The sequence below is a fragment of the Pongo pygmaeus genome, chromosome 20 (assembly GCF_028885625.2).
Source record: "Pongo pygmaeus isolate AG05252 chromosome 20, NHGRI_mPonPyg2-v2.0_pri, whole genome shotgun sequence".
Lineage (NCBI taxonomy): Eukaryota > Metazoa > Chordata > Mammalia > Primates > Hominidae > Pongo > Pongo pygmaeus.
This window is the reverse complement of record NC_072393.2, coordinates 516852-529549: the sequence shown is the minus strand read 5'-3', so window position 1 is coordinate 529549 and position 12698 is coordinate 516852. Positions and strand designations below refer to the sequence as shown.

The window sequence follows — 12698 nt, the reverse complement described above, 5'->3', positions numbered from 1 at the left end:
ATTTCTGGGCAGCTTCCTTTTTTTTTGCTTGTGATAAAATAGGTCCTAACAATAAAAACAAACATACCCAGGTGCCCATGTTTATCTCCACGGCACAGCCTCCGGGTTCTGGAATTTTCTTGGTCACTTCCAGATATTGTAGAGAATTCCGGAAGAGCACCGCAGACAGCCCAGGCGTGGCCCGGCCGAGGCTTTAGAAACACGTTTTCTTAAATCACCAGATTCCACCACCAACCTGCAAAGTTCATGGTTTTTTTCTCTCGCGAAACTCTTGTCTTTGAAACCTTCTGCGGGAGTTCCTGTACCCCCAGAGATTGAACAATTCAAAGCCTTCAGGACCCCTGCCCAGAGGCCCCCAAATCCCCTTCGGTGAGGGCTGCGTCCAGCGAGGAAAGGGCGCTTGACCCTGTCACCAAAGCAAATACAGTCGGGTCCTCCAGAACCACCTTCTCATTTTCTCCTGTTTTACCTCACAGCCAAGAGTGAGGTAATAAAGCAGAGAAAGAAATAGAGACGGGAGGGTTAGGGGCAGTTTCCACGGTTTCTCCAAGCACAGTTCCTGCAGCGTTGCCTGGTTTGCACGGAGAGGCTGCTGGTGTCTGGACGTGGGTCCTTGGGGGACCTTCGATTTCTCACCGGGTCCAGGGTGGCCCCGGCGGGAGGAGGACCCCGCCCACATTCCTGGGATTCCTTCTGTCCTTCCCACATTGTTTGTTTGTTGACTTTAAATTGGACTCTGCCAGGAATTCCTTTTCCTCTTGGGTTTAGTGGTGAGCAGGAGGGACTTAGCATATCACAGAGCCCCCGCAGCCAAGCTACCGGGTGTCCTGGCCCCCTTTGGTTCCCTCCCTTGTCCTCCTCAAGGACCCCCAACCCAGGCACCCACACCACGGGGGGCTGCGGGACCCCGAGCCTCACTCGTGCCACTGGCCACCCAGCGTCCCCTGCATCTTTCCCGGGGACTCACACGCCACCTCGAGGCCGCTCCGCCCCTCCGGATGGATGCCAGGCCTCCAGCCAGGGCCCAACTCCTGCCCTTCCCTGCTTCGTCTCCAGGGTTGATGGAGGTCGAAGGAGCACATGTCTGCTTGCAGGGCAGGCCGGGTCCTGATGGACACCGAGGTCCGGACATAGACGGTGGCTCAGCCTGAACCCTGGACAGCCTGGAGCACAGCCACGCAACTGCTTCTAAGACAAAACCGAGGTGGGGATTAAAGCTGCCCTCCCAGGCCGCCTGGCTGGAAACCCAGCCCCCTCTGTCCGCAGACCCTGCAGCTCCCCGTCACTGCCACTGACAGCCCCAGGGTGCGGCTCACAGAGGGACAGCAGGGAGGGAGAGACGGACAGGGTGGGATCCTGGGGGCCTGTGGCCATCGGAGCGTCTCACTGCCCCAGCCTTGATGGGGTTGTCTGTAGAGCGGGGATTCAGCTGCCTGGTCTGTGGCGACTATCCGGTGGCCCAGGGGGTGGACGTGACTCTCCTGTGCGACTTTGTTTTCTGAGACGGAGTCTTGCAGTGGCGGGATCTCAGCTTACTGTAATCCTCGCCTCCTGGGTTCAAGCAATTCTCCTGCCTCAGCCTCCTGAGGAGCTGGGACTACAGGTGTTGCCACCACGCCCGGCTAATTTTCTTTTCTTTTCTTTTCTTTTTTTTTGAGACGGAGTCTCGCTCTGTTGCCCAGGCTGGGAGGCAGTGGCGTGATCTTGGCTCACTGAAAGCTCTGCCTCCCGGGTTTACGCCATTCTCCTGCCTCAGCCTCCCGAGTAGCTGGGACTACAGGCGCCCACCACCAAGCCCGGCTAATTTTTTTTTGTATTTTTTAGTAGAGACAGGGTTTCACCGTGTTAGCCAGGATGGTCTCGATCTCCTGACCTCATGATCCGCCGGCCTCAGCCTCCCAAAGTGCTGGGATTATAGGCATGAGCCACCGCGCCCGGCCACGCCTGGCTAATTTTCTGTATTTTAGTAGAGATGGGATTTCACCATGTTGCCCAGGCTGGTCTCAAACTCCTGGGTCCAGGCAGTCTGCCCACCTTGGCCTCCCAAAGTACTGGGATTACAGGCATGAGCCACCAGGCCTGGCCGTGTGGTGTGACTTTGACCTCCTCATGGCAGGAAAAAGCAGGATTAAGCGGGGATGATGTCTGTTGGCCCTCAGCAGGAGCATCTGCCAACGTCTCCTCGTCGTGGACCTGAGAATGTTCTCCGGAAGCTGGAGTCCGAGCATCGCCAGGCCCAGCCCTGGGTCCTCCACCCCGGCCACTGCCTCTCAGGTGGGCTCTCCCTGCCCCCGCCCTCCAGCGCCCCACACGGCGGCCAGTGCAGACCTGGATGTGCAACGGCCCCATCAGCATTTGTTTCATGAACAAATAAATGTCTGAATTCAGGGCCCATCCAGGAGTCAGGCTGTTCCAAATACGTCCCCTTTTTCTTTTTGTGAGATGAGGTTCTTATAACATAGAATTCCAGTGTGGGCAGCCGGGCACGGTGGCTCACGCCTGTCATCCCAGCACTTTGGGAGGCTGAGGTGGGTAGATCACCTGAGGTCAGGAGTTTGAGACCAGCCTAGCCAACATGGCGAAATTCTGTCTTTACTGAAAATACAAAAAAATTAGCTGGGTATGGTGGCGGGCGCCTGTAGTCCCAGCTATTCGGGAGGCTGAGGCAGGAGAATGGCGTGAACCTGGGAAGCGGAGCTTGCAGTGAGCTGAGATCGTGCCACTGCACTCCAGCCAGAGCGAGAGAGCGAGACTCCGTCTCAAAAAAACAAACAAAACCAACAACAACATCAACAAAAAAAGAAATTGCTGAGGTGTTAGGTGCTTTTCGCCTCAGATAAGCAAAGTGGGAAATTAGTGGATGCCCTGCTGAAACAGCTTTAGCTGCAAGATGGTTTCCAACCCTGAGCATTAGAAATCAAAAGTGCTAGTGGTGCACCGTGGTGCACACTTGAAGTCTTTACCGAGGCCCCGTCTAAAAAAAATGGAGCCGGGCGCGGTGGCTCACGCCTGTAATCCCAGCACTTTGGGAGGCCGAGGCAGGCGGATCACGAGGCCAGGAGATTGAGACCATCCTGGCTAACACGGTGAAACCCCATCTCTACTAAAAATACAAAAAAATTAGCCGGGCGTGGTGGCAGGTGCCCGTAGTCCCAGCTACTCGGGAGGCTGAGGCAGGAGAATGGCGTGAACCCGGGAGGCGGAGCTTGCAGTGAGCCGAGATCGCGCCACTGCACTCCAGCCTGGGGGACAGAGCGAGACTCTGTCTCAAAAAAACAAACAAACGAAACCAACAACAACAACAAAAAAAAAAAAGAAAAAGAAATGTCCAGGACAGACAGACCAAGCTACAGAAACAGGAAGGGGTGCGTGGATTCCCAGGGCTGGGGAGGGTACAGGGAGTGACAGATGATGCCCCAGCCACAAAGGGTGATGGGAATATCCCGGAATTAGAGGTGACAGCAGCACAGCAGTGTGAAGGCACCAAATCCCACTGAATTATTCACTACAATGCTTAATTCTGTTTTTCCTTTTTCTTTTCTTTCATTTTTTTTTTTTTCCTGAGACAGAGTCTCGCTCTGTCACTCAGGCTGGAGTGCAGTGGCACAATCTCGGCTCACCGCAACCTCTGCCTCCCGGGTTCAAGTGATTCTCCTGCCTCAGCCTCCCAAGTAGCTGGGATTACAGGCACCTGCCACCAAGCCTGGCTAATTTTTGTATTTTTAGTAGAGATGGGGTTTTGCCACGTTTGCCAGGCTGGTCTCGAACTCCTGACCTCAGGTGATCCACCCGCCTCGGCCTCCCTAAGTGCTGGGATTCAGGCGTGAGCCACTGTGCCCAGCCGAATTTTTTTTTTTTTTTGTAGAGACGGAGTCTTGCTTGCTCTGTCTCCCAGGCTGTTGTGCAGCGGTGCAATCTCAGCTCACTGCAACCTCCACCTCCCCAGTTAAGGCAATTCTCCTGCCTCAGCCTCCCGAGCAGCTGGGATTACAGGCACCTGCCACCACGACCGGCTAATTTTTGTTTTTTTAGTAGGGACGGAGTTTTGCCATGTTGGCCAGGATGGTCTCAATCTCCTGACCTCGTGATCCGCCGGCCTCGGCCATCCATAGTGCTGGGATCACAGGCGTGAGCCACCGTGCCCGGCCCTGGACATTTCATGGAAATCGGATCACAGGCTGTGTGGCCTTTTGTGTTGGGCGTCCCTCTGAGCCTGACGTCCTCAGGGTGCATCCGTGCTGTGGCTGGCGTCAGAGCCTTGCTCCCCGCTCCTCTCCGTTTCCATCCACGCCTGGCTCCCGTGACTCGTGCTCCTGTTTCCGTCCACGCTTGGCTCCCGTGACTCATGCCGTTGCTTCTGTCCATGACTGGCTCCTGTGACTCGTGCTGCTGTTTCCTTCCATGCGTGGCTCCTGTGACTCGTGCTGCTGTGAACATGTTTATTGAGAGCCGCGGTGTTCGGTTATCTGGGGTGGATTCCTCGGAGCGGCACCGTGGGGTTAGACGGCACCGCTGTCTGGCTTTCTGAAGCACTGATCCGTGTTTTCCACGGCAGCTGCCCACTTCGCATTCCCTCCCAGCAGCCAGTGTGGCTTCTCCTCCTGTGGACTAAACCCGGGGCCCAGGACTCAAACGCCGGGGTGAGGCCTCATCCTCGGTGCAGGGTGTGTGTTCATCATCTGAAAACCATGTGCCCAGGAGGGCATTGGGAAATTTCAGCAAGTTCAGGCAATCCTCCTGGAAGCTGCCTGAGACCCGGTGGGCTGGAAAAACTGGCCTGGATGTTTCCTGCCCCAGTTTTCTGAGTCTGGAAGTTCCTTTCCCTGAGAAGAGAAGCTCCAGGAGGTCAGTGACGGTTTATGTGTGGCCGCCTGTGGCTTCTTTTTTTGCTTGTTTGTTTTGATCCGAAGTCTCGCTCTGTTGCCCAGGCTGGAGCACAGTGGCGCAATCTCGGCTCACTGCAACCTCCGCCTCCTGAGTTCAAGCGCTTCTCCTGCCTCAGCCTCCCGAGTAGCTGGGATTACAGGCGCAAGCCACCACACCCAGCTAATTTCTGTGTTTTTAGCAGAGACAGGGTTTTGCCATGTTGGCCAGGGTGGTCTCGAACTCTTGACCTCAGGTGATCCCAAAGTGCTGGGATTACAGGCGTGAGCCACTACACCCAGCCTCTATTTTATTATTTAAAAAAAAAAAAAATTTTTTTTTTGGCTGGGCATGGTGGCTCACGCCTGTAATCCCAGCACTTTGAGAGGCTGAGGCGGGCAGATCACCTGAGGTCAGGAGTTCGAGACCAGCCTGGCCAACATGGCAAAACCCTATCTCTACTAAAAATACAGAAATTAGCTGGGCATGGTGGCGGGCGCCTGTAATCCCAGCTACTCGGGAGGCTGAGGCAGGAGAAGCGCTTGAACCCGGGAGGTGGAGGTTGCAGTGAGCCAAGATCTCACCATTGCACTCTACCCTGGGTGACAGAGTGAGACTCCATCTCAAAAAAAAATTTTTTTTTTGAGACAAGGTCTTGCTCTCCTGTCCAGGCTGGGGTGCAATGGTGCAATCATAGCCCACTGCAGCCTCGACCTCCTGGGCTCAAGTGATTCTCCCACCTCAGCCTCCTGAGTAGTTGGAACCACTGGGACCACAGGCGTGCACCATCATGCCTGGCTAATTTTTGTATGTTTTTTTAGAGATTGGGGTCTTGCTATGTTGCCCAAGCTGGTCTCCATCACCTGGCCTCAAGCAACCCTCCCACCTCGGCCTCCTGAACTGCTGAGATTACAGGCATGAGCCACGGCCCCTGGCCTGCAGCTCTGCTATTCATAAGAGCCCAACCCTGGAAGCCACCAAGACATCCTTCAGCAGGCGAGCAGATAAACATCGAGAATGGAATGTTATCTGGGGCTAAAGGAAAAGTGAGGAGGTGCCCTAAATGCATATTCTTTTAAAAAATAGGCCAGGCGCGGTGGCTCATGCCTGTAATCCCAGAATTTTGGGAGGCCGAGGCGGGTGGATCACGAGGTCAGGAGATCAAGACCATCCTGGCTAACATGGTGAAACCCCATCTCTACCAAAAATACAAAAATTAGCTGGGTGTGGTGGCGCTCGCCTGTAGTCCCAGCTACTTGGGAGGCTGAGGCAGGAGAATTGCTTGAACCCAAGAGACAGAGGTTTGCAGTGAGCCAAGATCGTGCCATTGCACCCAGCCTGGGCTACAAGAACAAAACTCCATTTCAAAAAAAAAGAAAAAGAAAAAATATATTTATATATATATATTTATTTATATATTTTATATACTTTTTTTTTTTTTTTTTTTTTTTACTTTTTTGAGATAGAGTCTCCCTCTGCTACCCAGGCTGGAGTGCAGTGGTGCAATCTCGGCTCACTGTAAGCTCCGCCTCCCGGGTTCACGCCATTCTCCTGCCTCAGCCTCCAGAGCAGCTGGGACTACAGGCGCCCGCCACGCCCGGCTAATTTTTTGTATTTTTAGTAGAGATGGGGTTTCACTGTGTTAGCCAGGATGGTCTCGATCTCCTGACCTTGTGATCCGCCCGCCTCGGCCTCCCAAAGTGCTGGGATTACAGGCGTGAGCCACTGTGCCCGGCCTGTTTTTTAATTTTTGAGATGGAGTCTCCCTCTGCCTTTCAGGCTGGAGTGCAGCACCATGATTTCCACTCATTGCGACCTCCGCCTCCCAGGTCCAAGGGATTCTTTTGCCTCAGCCTCCCGAGTAGCTGGGATTACAGGCGCCGCCACCATGCCTGGCTAACTTTTGTATTTTCAGTAGAGATGGGGTTTGACCATGTTGGCCAGGCTGGTCTCAAACTCCTGACCTCAGGGGATCCGCCCGCCTCGGCCTCCCAAAGTGCTGGCATCACCGGCATGAAGCACCGCGCCCGGCCTCTCTTCTCCTTTTGTTCGTTATGAATCACGCCACCTCGAACACGCGTATGGACCTGTGTTTTCCTTTCTCTGGGTAGAGACCCTGGCGTGGAATTGTCTGGTCACAGAGGAACCCCCAGGCTGTTTCCGCAGCCTGACTGGTAGCTCTGACGTCCCTGCCAGGCTGTCCAGGGCCTGGGGAGAATGAGGTGGAAACTTGCAGATGCTCCCTAGGTGGAATCATTGATCCGGACGATGACTTATTCGTGACAGCAGCTTGGTGGAGCCAGAACTTTCCATGGGTTCCTGTTTATAAATAGGGCTGGTGTGAGCACCTGGCTGTAGGGCCGGGTGGGAAGTTTGTCCTGTGATTGCTGGAGCCCAGGAGTTGGAAGCTGCAGTGAGCTCTGATCACGCCACTGCACTCCAGCCTGGGCGGCAGAGGCAGATCTCATCTCTATTTTAATTAATTAATTTAATTAATTAATTAATTAATTAAGTTTATATAATTATTATATTATATAAATTATATTATATATTATATATTATATAAATATATAAATAATAAATTATTAATTAATTTAATTAAATTTTAATGTTTATTTATTTATTTTGAGGCAGAGTCTCGCTCTGTCACCCAGGCTGGAGTGCAGTGGTGTGATCTCGGGCTCACTGCAACCTCCGCCTCCCGGGTTCAAGAGATTCTCCAGCCTCAGCCTCCCGAGTAGCTGGGATTACAGGTGCCCGCAACCACGCCTGGCTAATTTTTGTATTTTTAGTAGAGACGGGGTATCACCATGTTGGCCCAACTGGTCTCGAACTCCTGACCTCAAGTGATCCACCCGCATTGGCTTCCCAAAGTGTTTGGATTACAGGTGTACCCAGAGTATTTATTTATTTATTTATTTTATTTTATTTATTTATTTATTTATTTTTGAAGCGGAGTCTCGCTCTGTCTCCCAGGCTGGAGTTCAGTGGCGTGATCTCGGCTCACTGCAAGCTCCACCTCCCGGGATCACACCATTCTCCCACCTCAGCCTCCCCAGCAGCCAGGACTACAGGCATCTGCCACCACGCCCGGCTAATTTTTTTTTGTATTTTTAGTGAGACAGGGTTTCACTGCCCCGTCTCCGGCACCATCTGTTTGGCTTAGCAGGAAACAGGGTTTGCAACCTCAAATTGAGGGTTCCAGGCCAAACCTGCAGATTTGCTCAGAAATATCCTAACATGGACCGGGAGCGGTGGCTACGCCTGTAATCCCAGCACTTTGGGAGGCCGAGGCAGGCGGATCATGAGGTCAGGAGATCGAGACCATCCTGGGTAACAAAGTGAAACCCCATCTCTACTAAAAATAGAAAAATTTAGCCAGGCGTGGTGGCGGGCGCCTGTGGTCCCAGCTACTCGGGAGGCTGAGGCAGGAGATGGCATGAACCTGGGCGGCAGAGCTTGCAGTGAGCCGAGGTCGCGCCACTGCACTCCAGCCTGGGCGACAGAGCGAGACTCTCAAAAAAAAAAAAAAAGAAAAGAAAAAACGAAATATCCTAACATAGCCAGGCACAGTGGCTCATGCCTGTAATCCCAGCACTTTGGGAGGCCAAGGCAGGCGGATCTCTTGAGGTAAGGAGTTCAAGACCAGCCTGGGCCACCATGGTGAAACCTGGTCTCTACTAAACGTACAAAAAATTAGGTGGGCATGGTGATATCCACATGTAATCCCAGCTACTCAGGAGGCTGAGGCAGGAGAATCGCTTGAACCTGGGAGAAATTGTCCCACTGCACTCCAACCTGGGTGACAGAGCGAGACTCTATCTCAAAAAAAAAAAAAAAAAAAAAGATTTTATTTTGAACAAATGAGTTCGTCCAAAGATACCATTAAGAGACTCAAAAGGGGCCAGGCATGATGTGGCTCACGCCTGTAATCCCAGCACTTTGGGAGGCCGAGGCGGGCGGATCATGAGGTCAGGAGTTCAAGACCAGCCTGGCCAACATGGTGAAACCCCATCTCTACTAAAAATACAAAAATTAGCTGGGTGTGGTGGCGGGCGCCTCAAAAAAAAGAAAAAAAAAAAAAGACTCAAAAGTTAAGTGCCAGACTGGGAGAAGGTACTAGCTAGCAGTGCATAATGCAGTCGAGGACTCAGGTCCAGAATATATAAAGAACTCCCACAAATCAACAAGAAAAGAAACAAACCAATTTGTTTTTTGTTTTTTTTTTGAGACGGAGTCTCGCTCTGTCACCCAGGCTAGAGTGCAGTGGCAGGATCTCGGCTCACTCCAACCTCTGCCTCCCAAGTTCAAGTGATTCTCCTGCCTCAGCCTCCTGAGTAGCTGGGATTACAGGCATGCGCCACCATGCCCAGCTAATTTTTTGTATTTTAGTAGAGACAAGGTATCACCATGTTGGTCAGGATGGTCTGAATCTCCTGACCTCATGATCCGCCCGCCTTGGCCTCCCAGAGTGTTGGGATTACAGGCGTGAGCCACTGCGCCCGGCCTTATTTTTTATTTTATTTGGTTTGAGATGGAGTTTTGCTCTTGTTGCTGAGGCTGGAGTGAAGTGGTACGATCTTGGCTCACTGCAACCTCCGCCTCCCGGGTTCAAGCGATTCTCCTGCCTCAGCCTCCTGAGCAGCTGGGATTACAGGCGCCCATCACCATGCCCGGCTAATTTTTGTATTTTTAGTAGAGACGAGGTTTCACCATGTTGGCCAGGCTGGTCTCAAACTCCTCACCTCGGGTGATCTGCCTGCCTTGGCCTCCCAAAGTGCTGGGATTACAGGCCTGAGCCGCCTGTGAATTTACTGAGGGTGTCGGGAAATACCAGCCACAGAGGAGGATGCCTTGGTCACCTACTCAGGCCAGGATCACCTGCCCCTTTCTGGTGAGAGGCTGAGCACAGAGAGGTGGAGAAACTTGCCCATAGCACCAAGGCCATCACGGGACAGCCTGAGCTCCAACCTGCGTCCAGGGGCCCCGGAGCTGGTCTTTCCCTGGCAGATACCCAGAGCTGGCGCTATGCTTTAGGAGCCAGGAGCCAGTCCTCAAGCTCTTCAGGACTGTCCGGCCCCCAGCTGGCCATGCCTCGCTGTTCCCCACGGGCTGCCGGGCAGGAAACCAGAGCTCTGTTCTCAGATGGGGCAGGAGGCTGAGGCCAGGTGGGTGGCGCACCCAGCCCCTCACTCCCAGGCAGCCGCCTTCTCCATCCCTCTATCCAGCCAGCATTTGCTCCACACCTGCTGTGTGCAGGACTGGGGCTGGGCACACCCTCTGGTGGCCTCATTTTGCCTTGGGGTTGGTGTCCTGGGGACCCTGATTGGGGGGGCCCTCCTGCTTCCCTGCCAGCCTGAAGTCTGAATCTAGGCCCCACAGGCCCCTTCTCTGGATGAAACTCCATCAGCTGCGTAACCCAGTTTCCTCAGGCGGCTCCCTCTGGGCCTCCGTTTGCTGGTCTGTGAAATGGGTATAATAAACATTTTTTGCTGGGTGCAGTGGCTCATGCCTGTAATCCCAGCACTTTGGGAGGCTGAGGCGGGCAGATCACCTGAGGTCAGGAGTTCAAGACCACCCTGGCCAACATGGAAACCCCGTCTCTACTAAAAATACAAAAATTAGCTGGGTGTGTTGGTGGGCGCCTGTAATCCCAGCTACTCGGGAGGCTGAGGCAGAAGAATCGCTTGAACCCGGGAGGTGGAGGTTGCAGTGAGCTGAGATCACACCATTGCACTCCAGCCTGTGCGACAGAGCAAGACTCCATCTCAAAAAAAAAAAAAAAAGAACCCATGATTTTGTTCTCTCCCCTGGTCACCCTAAGTAGAGAAGGGATCTCTCTACGTTGGCCAGGCTGGTCTCCAACTCCTGGGCTCAAGTGAGCCTCCTGCCTCAGCCTCCAGAAGTGCTAGGATCACAGTCATGAGCCACCGACCCCTGCCCAGTTATTTATTCCGCCATATTTACTGAGCAAGAGCTATGTGATGAGGGGAGCGTTCACCGAAGCCTTGAAGGAAGTGAAGAAACGAACCCAGTGGGCACCTGGGGAAGGGGAACCAGGCAGAGGACACGGCCGTGCAAAGGCCCTGGGGCAGGACCTCGCCTGGCAAGTTGGAGGAACAGGGAGGAGGCCCATGTGACTGGAGCAGAGGAGAAGGGGGAGACAGGGAGGAGGGGAGAAGAGAGGAGACTAGGTGGAGGAGCAGAGGATGAGGGGGAGACAGGGAGGAGGGAGAGGAGAGAGGGGACTGGGCAGAGGAGCTGAATAAGAGGGGAAAACGGAGCAGGGAGAGTAGAGAGGGGACTAGGTGGAGGAGCAGGGGAGGAGGGGGAGACAGGGAGGAGGGAGAGGAGAGAGGAGACTGGGCAGAGGAGCCGAATAAGAGGGGAAAACGGAGCAGGGAGAGGAGAGAGGGGACTAGGCGGAGGAGCAGAGGATGAGGGGGAGACAGGGAGGAGGGAGAGGAGAGAGGAGACTGGGCAGAGGAGCAGATTAGGAGGGGGAGACAGGGAGGAGGGAGAGGAGAGAGGAGACTGGGCGGAGGAGCAGAGGATGAGGGGGAGACAGGGAGGAGGAAGAGGAGAGAGGGGACTAGGTGGAGGATCAGGGGAGAAGGGGGAGACAGGGAGGAGGGAGAGGAGAGAGGGGACTGGGTGGAGGAGCAGGGGAGGAGGGGGAGACAGGGAGGAGGGAGAGGAGAGAGGGGACTGGGCAGAGGAGCAGAGGATGAGGGGGAGACAGGGAGGAGGGAGAGGAGAGAGGGGACTAGGTGGAGGAGCAGGGGAGGAGGGGGAGACAGGGAGGAGGGAGAGGAGAGAGGGGACTGGGTGGAGGAGCAGGGGAGGAGGGGGAGACAGGGAGGAGGGAGAGGAGAGAGGGGACTGGGTGGAGGAGCAGGGGAGGAGGGGGAGACAGGGAGGAGGGAGAGGAGAGAGGGGACTGGGTGGAGGAGCAGGGGAGGAGGGGGAGACAGGGAGGAGGGAGAGGAGAGAGGGGACTGGGTGGAGGAGCAGGGGAGGAGGGGGAGACAGGGAGGAGGGAGAGGAGAGGGGACTGGGCAGAGGAGCAGATTAGGAGGGGGAGACAGGGAGGAGGGAGAGGAGAGAGGGGACTGGGCGGAGGAGCAGAGGATGAGGGGGAGACAGGGAGGAGGGAGAGGAGAGAGGGGACTAGGTGGAGGAGCAGGGGATGAGGGGGAGACAGGGAGGAGGGAGAGGAGAGGGGACTGGGCAGAGCCTTGTGGGCTGCACGGAGGACTTGGGCTGCTACCCAGTGGGAAATGGGAGCCATGGAGGGCTGTAGGCAGAGCAGGGACACCCCCAGTCAGCCTCACAAGCACCCTCTGGCTGCTGTGGAAGAGCCACCACACTCGGCCACTTGCGGCCAATTTTATTTTTTTATTTTTATTTCATTTTTTTGAGATGGAGTCTCGCTCTGTTGCCCAGGCTGGAGTACAGTGGCGTGATCTAAGCTCACTGCAATCTCCGCCTCCTCCCAGGTTCAAGTGATTCTCCTGCCTCAGCCTCCCGAGTAGCTGGGACTACAGGTGTCCCCCACCACACCTGGCTATTTTTTTTGTATTTTTAGTAGAGACGGGGTTTCACCTTGTTAAACACGATGGTCTCAATCTCCTGACCTCGTGATCCACCCGCCCCACCCGCCTCAGCCTCCCAAAGTGCTGGGATTACAGGTGTGAGCCACCACGCCCGGCCCCGCAGGCTCTATTTTCAACATCTAGTTGGTCAGGGCCAGGCACGATGGCTCACACCTGTAATCCCAGCACTTTGGGGGGATGAGGCAGGAAGATCACTTGAGCAGTTCAAGACCAGCCTGG

At 54.6% G+C, this 12698-nt stretch overlaps 1 long non-coding RNA gene across 2 annotated transcripts; it reads left to right on the top strand.

The window, feature by feature from the left end:
• The first annotated feature begins 537 nt into the window (after positions 1–537).
• On the top strand, positions 538–2394 carry LOC129026065 (uncharacterized). Of its 2 annotated transcripts, none has more exons than XR_008497425.2 (3): positions 538–605; positions 1057–1204; positions 2117–2394. It is a non-coding gene; the product is annotated as an uncharacterized LOC129026065 (long non-coding RNA). The 2 variants fall into 2 exon arrangements; XR_008497424.2 differs by having other exon boundaries at positions 549–770.
• The last annotated feature ends 10304 nt before the right edge of the window (positions 2395–12698 follow it).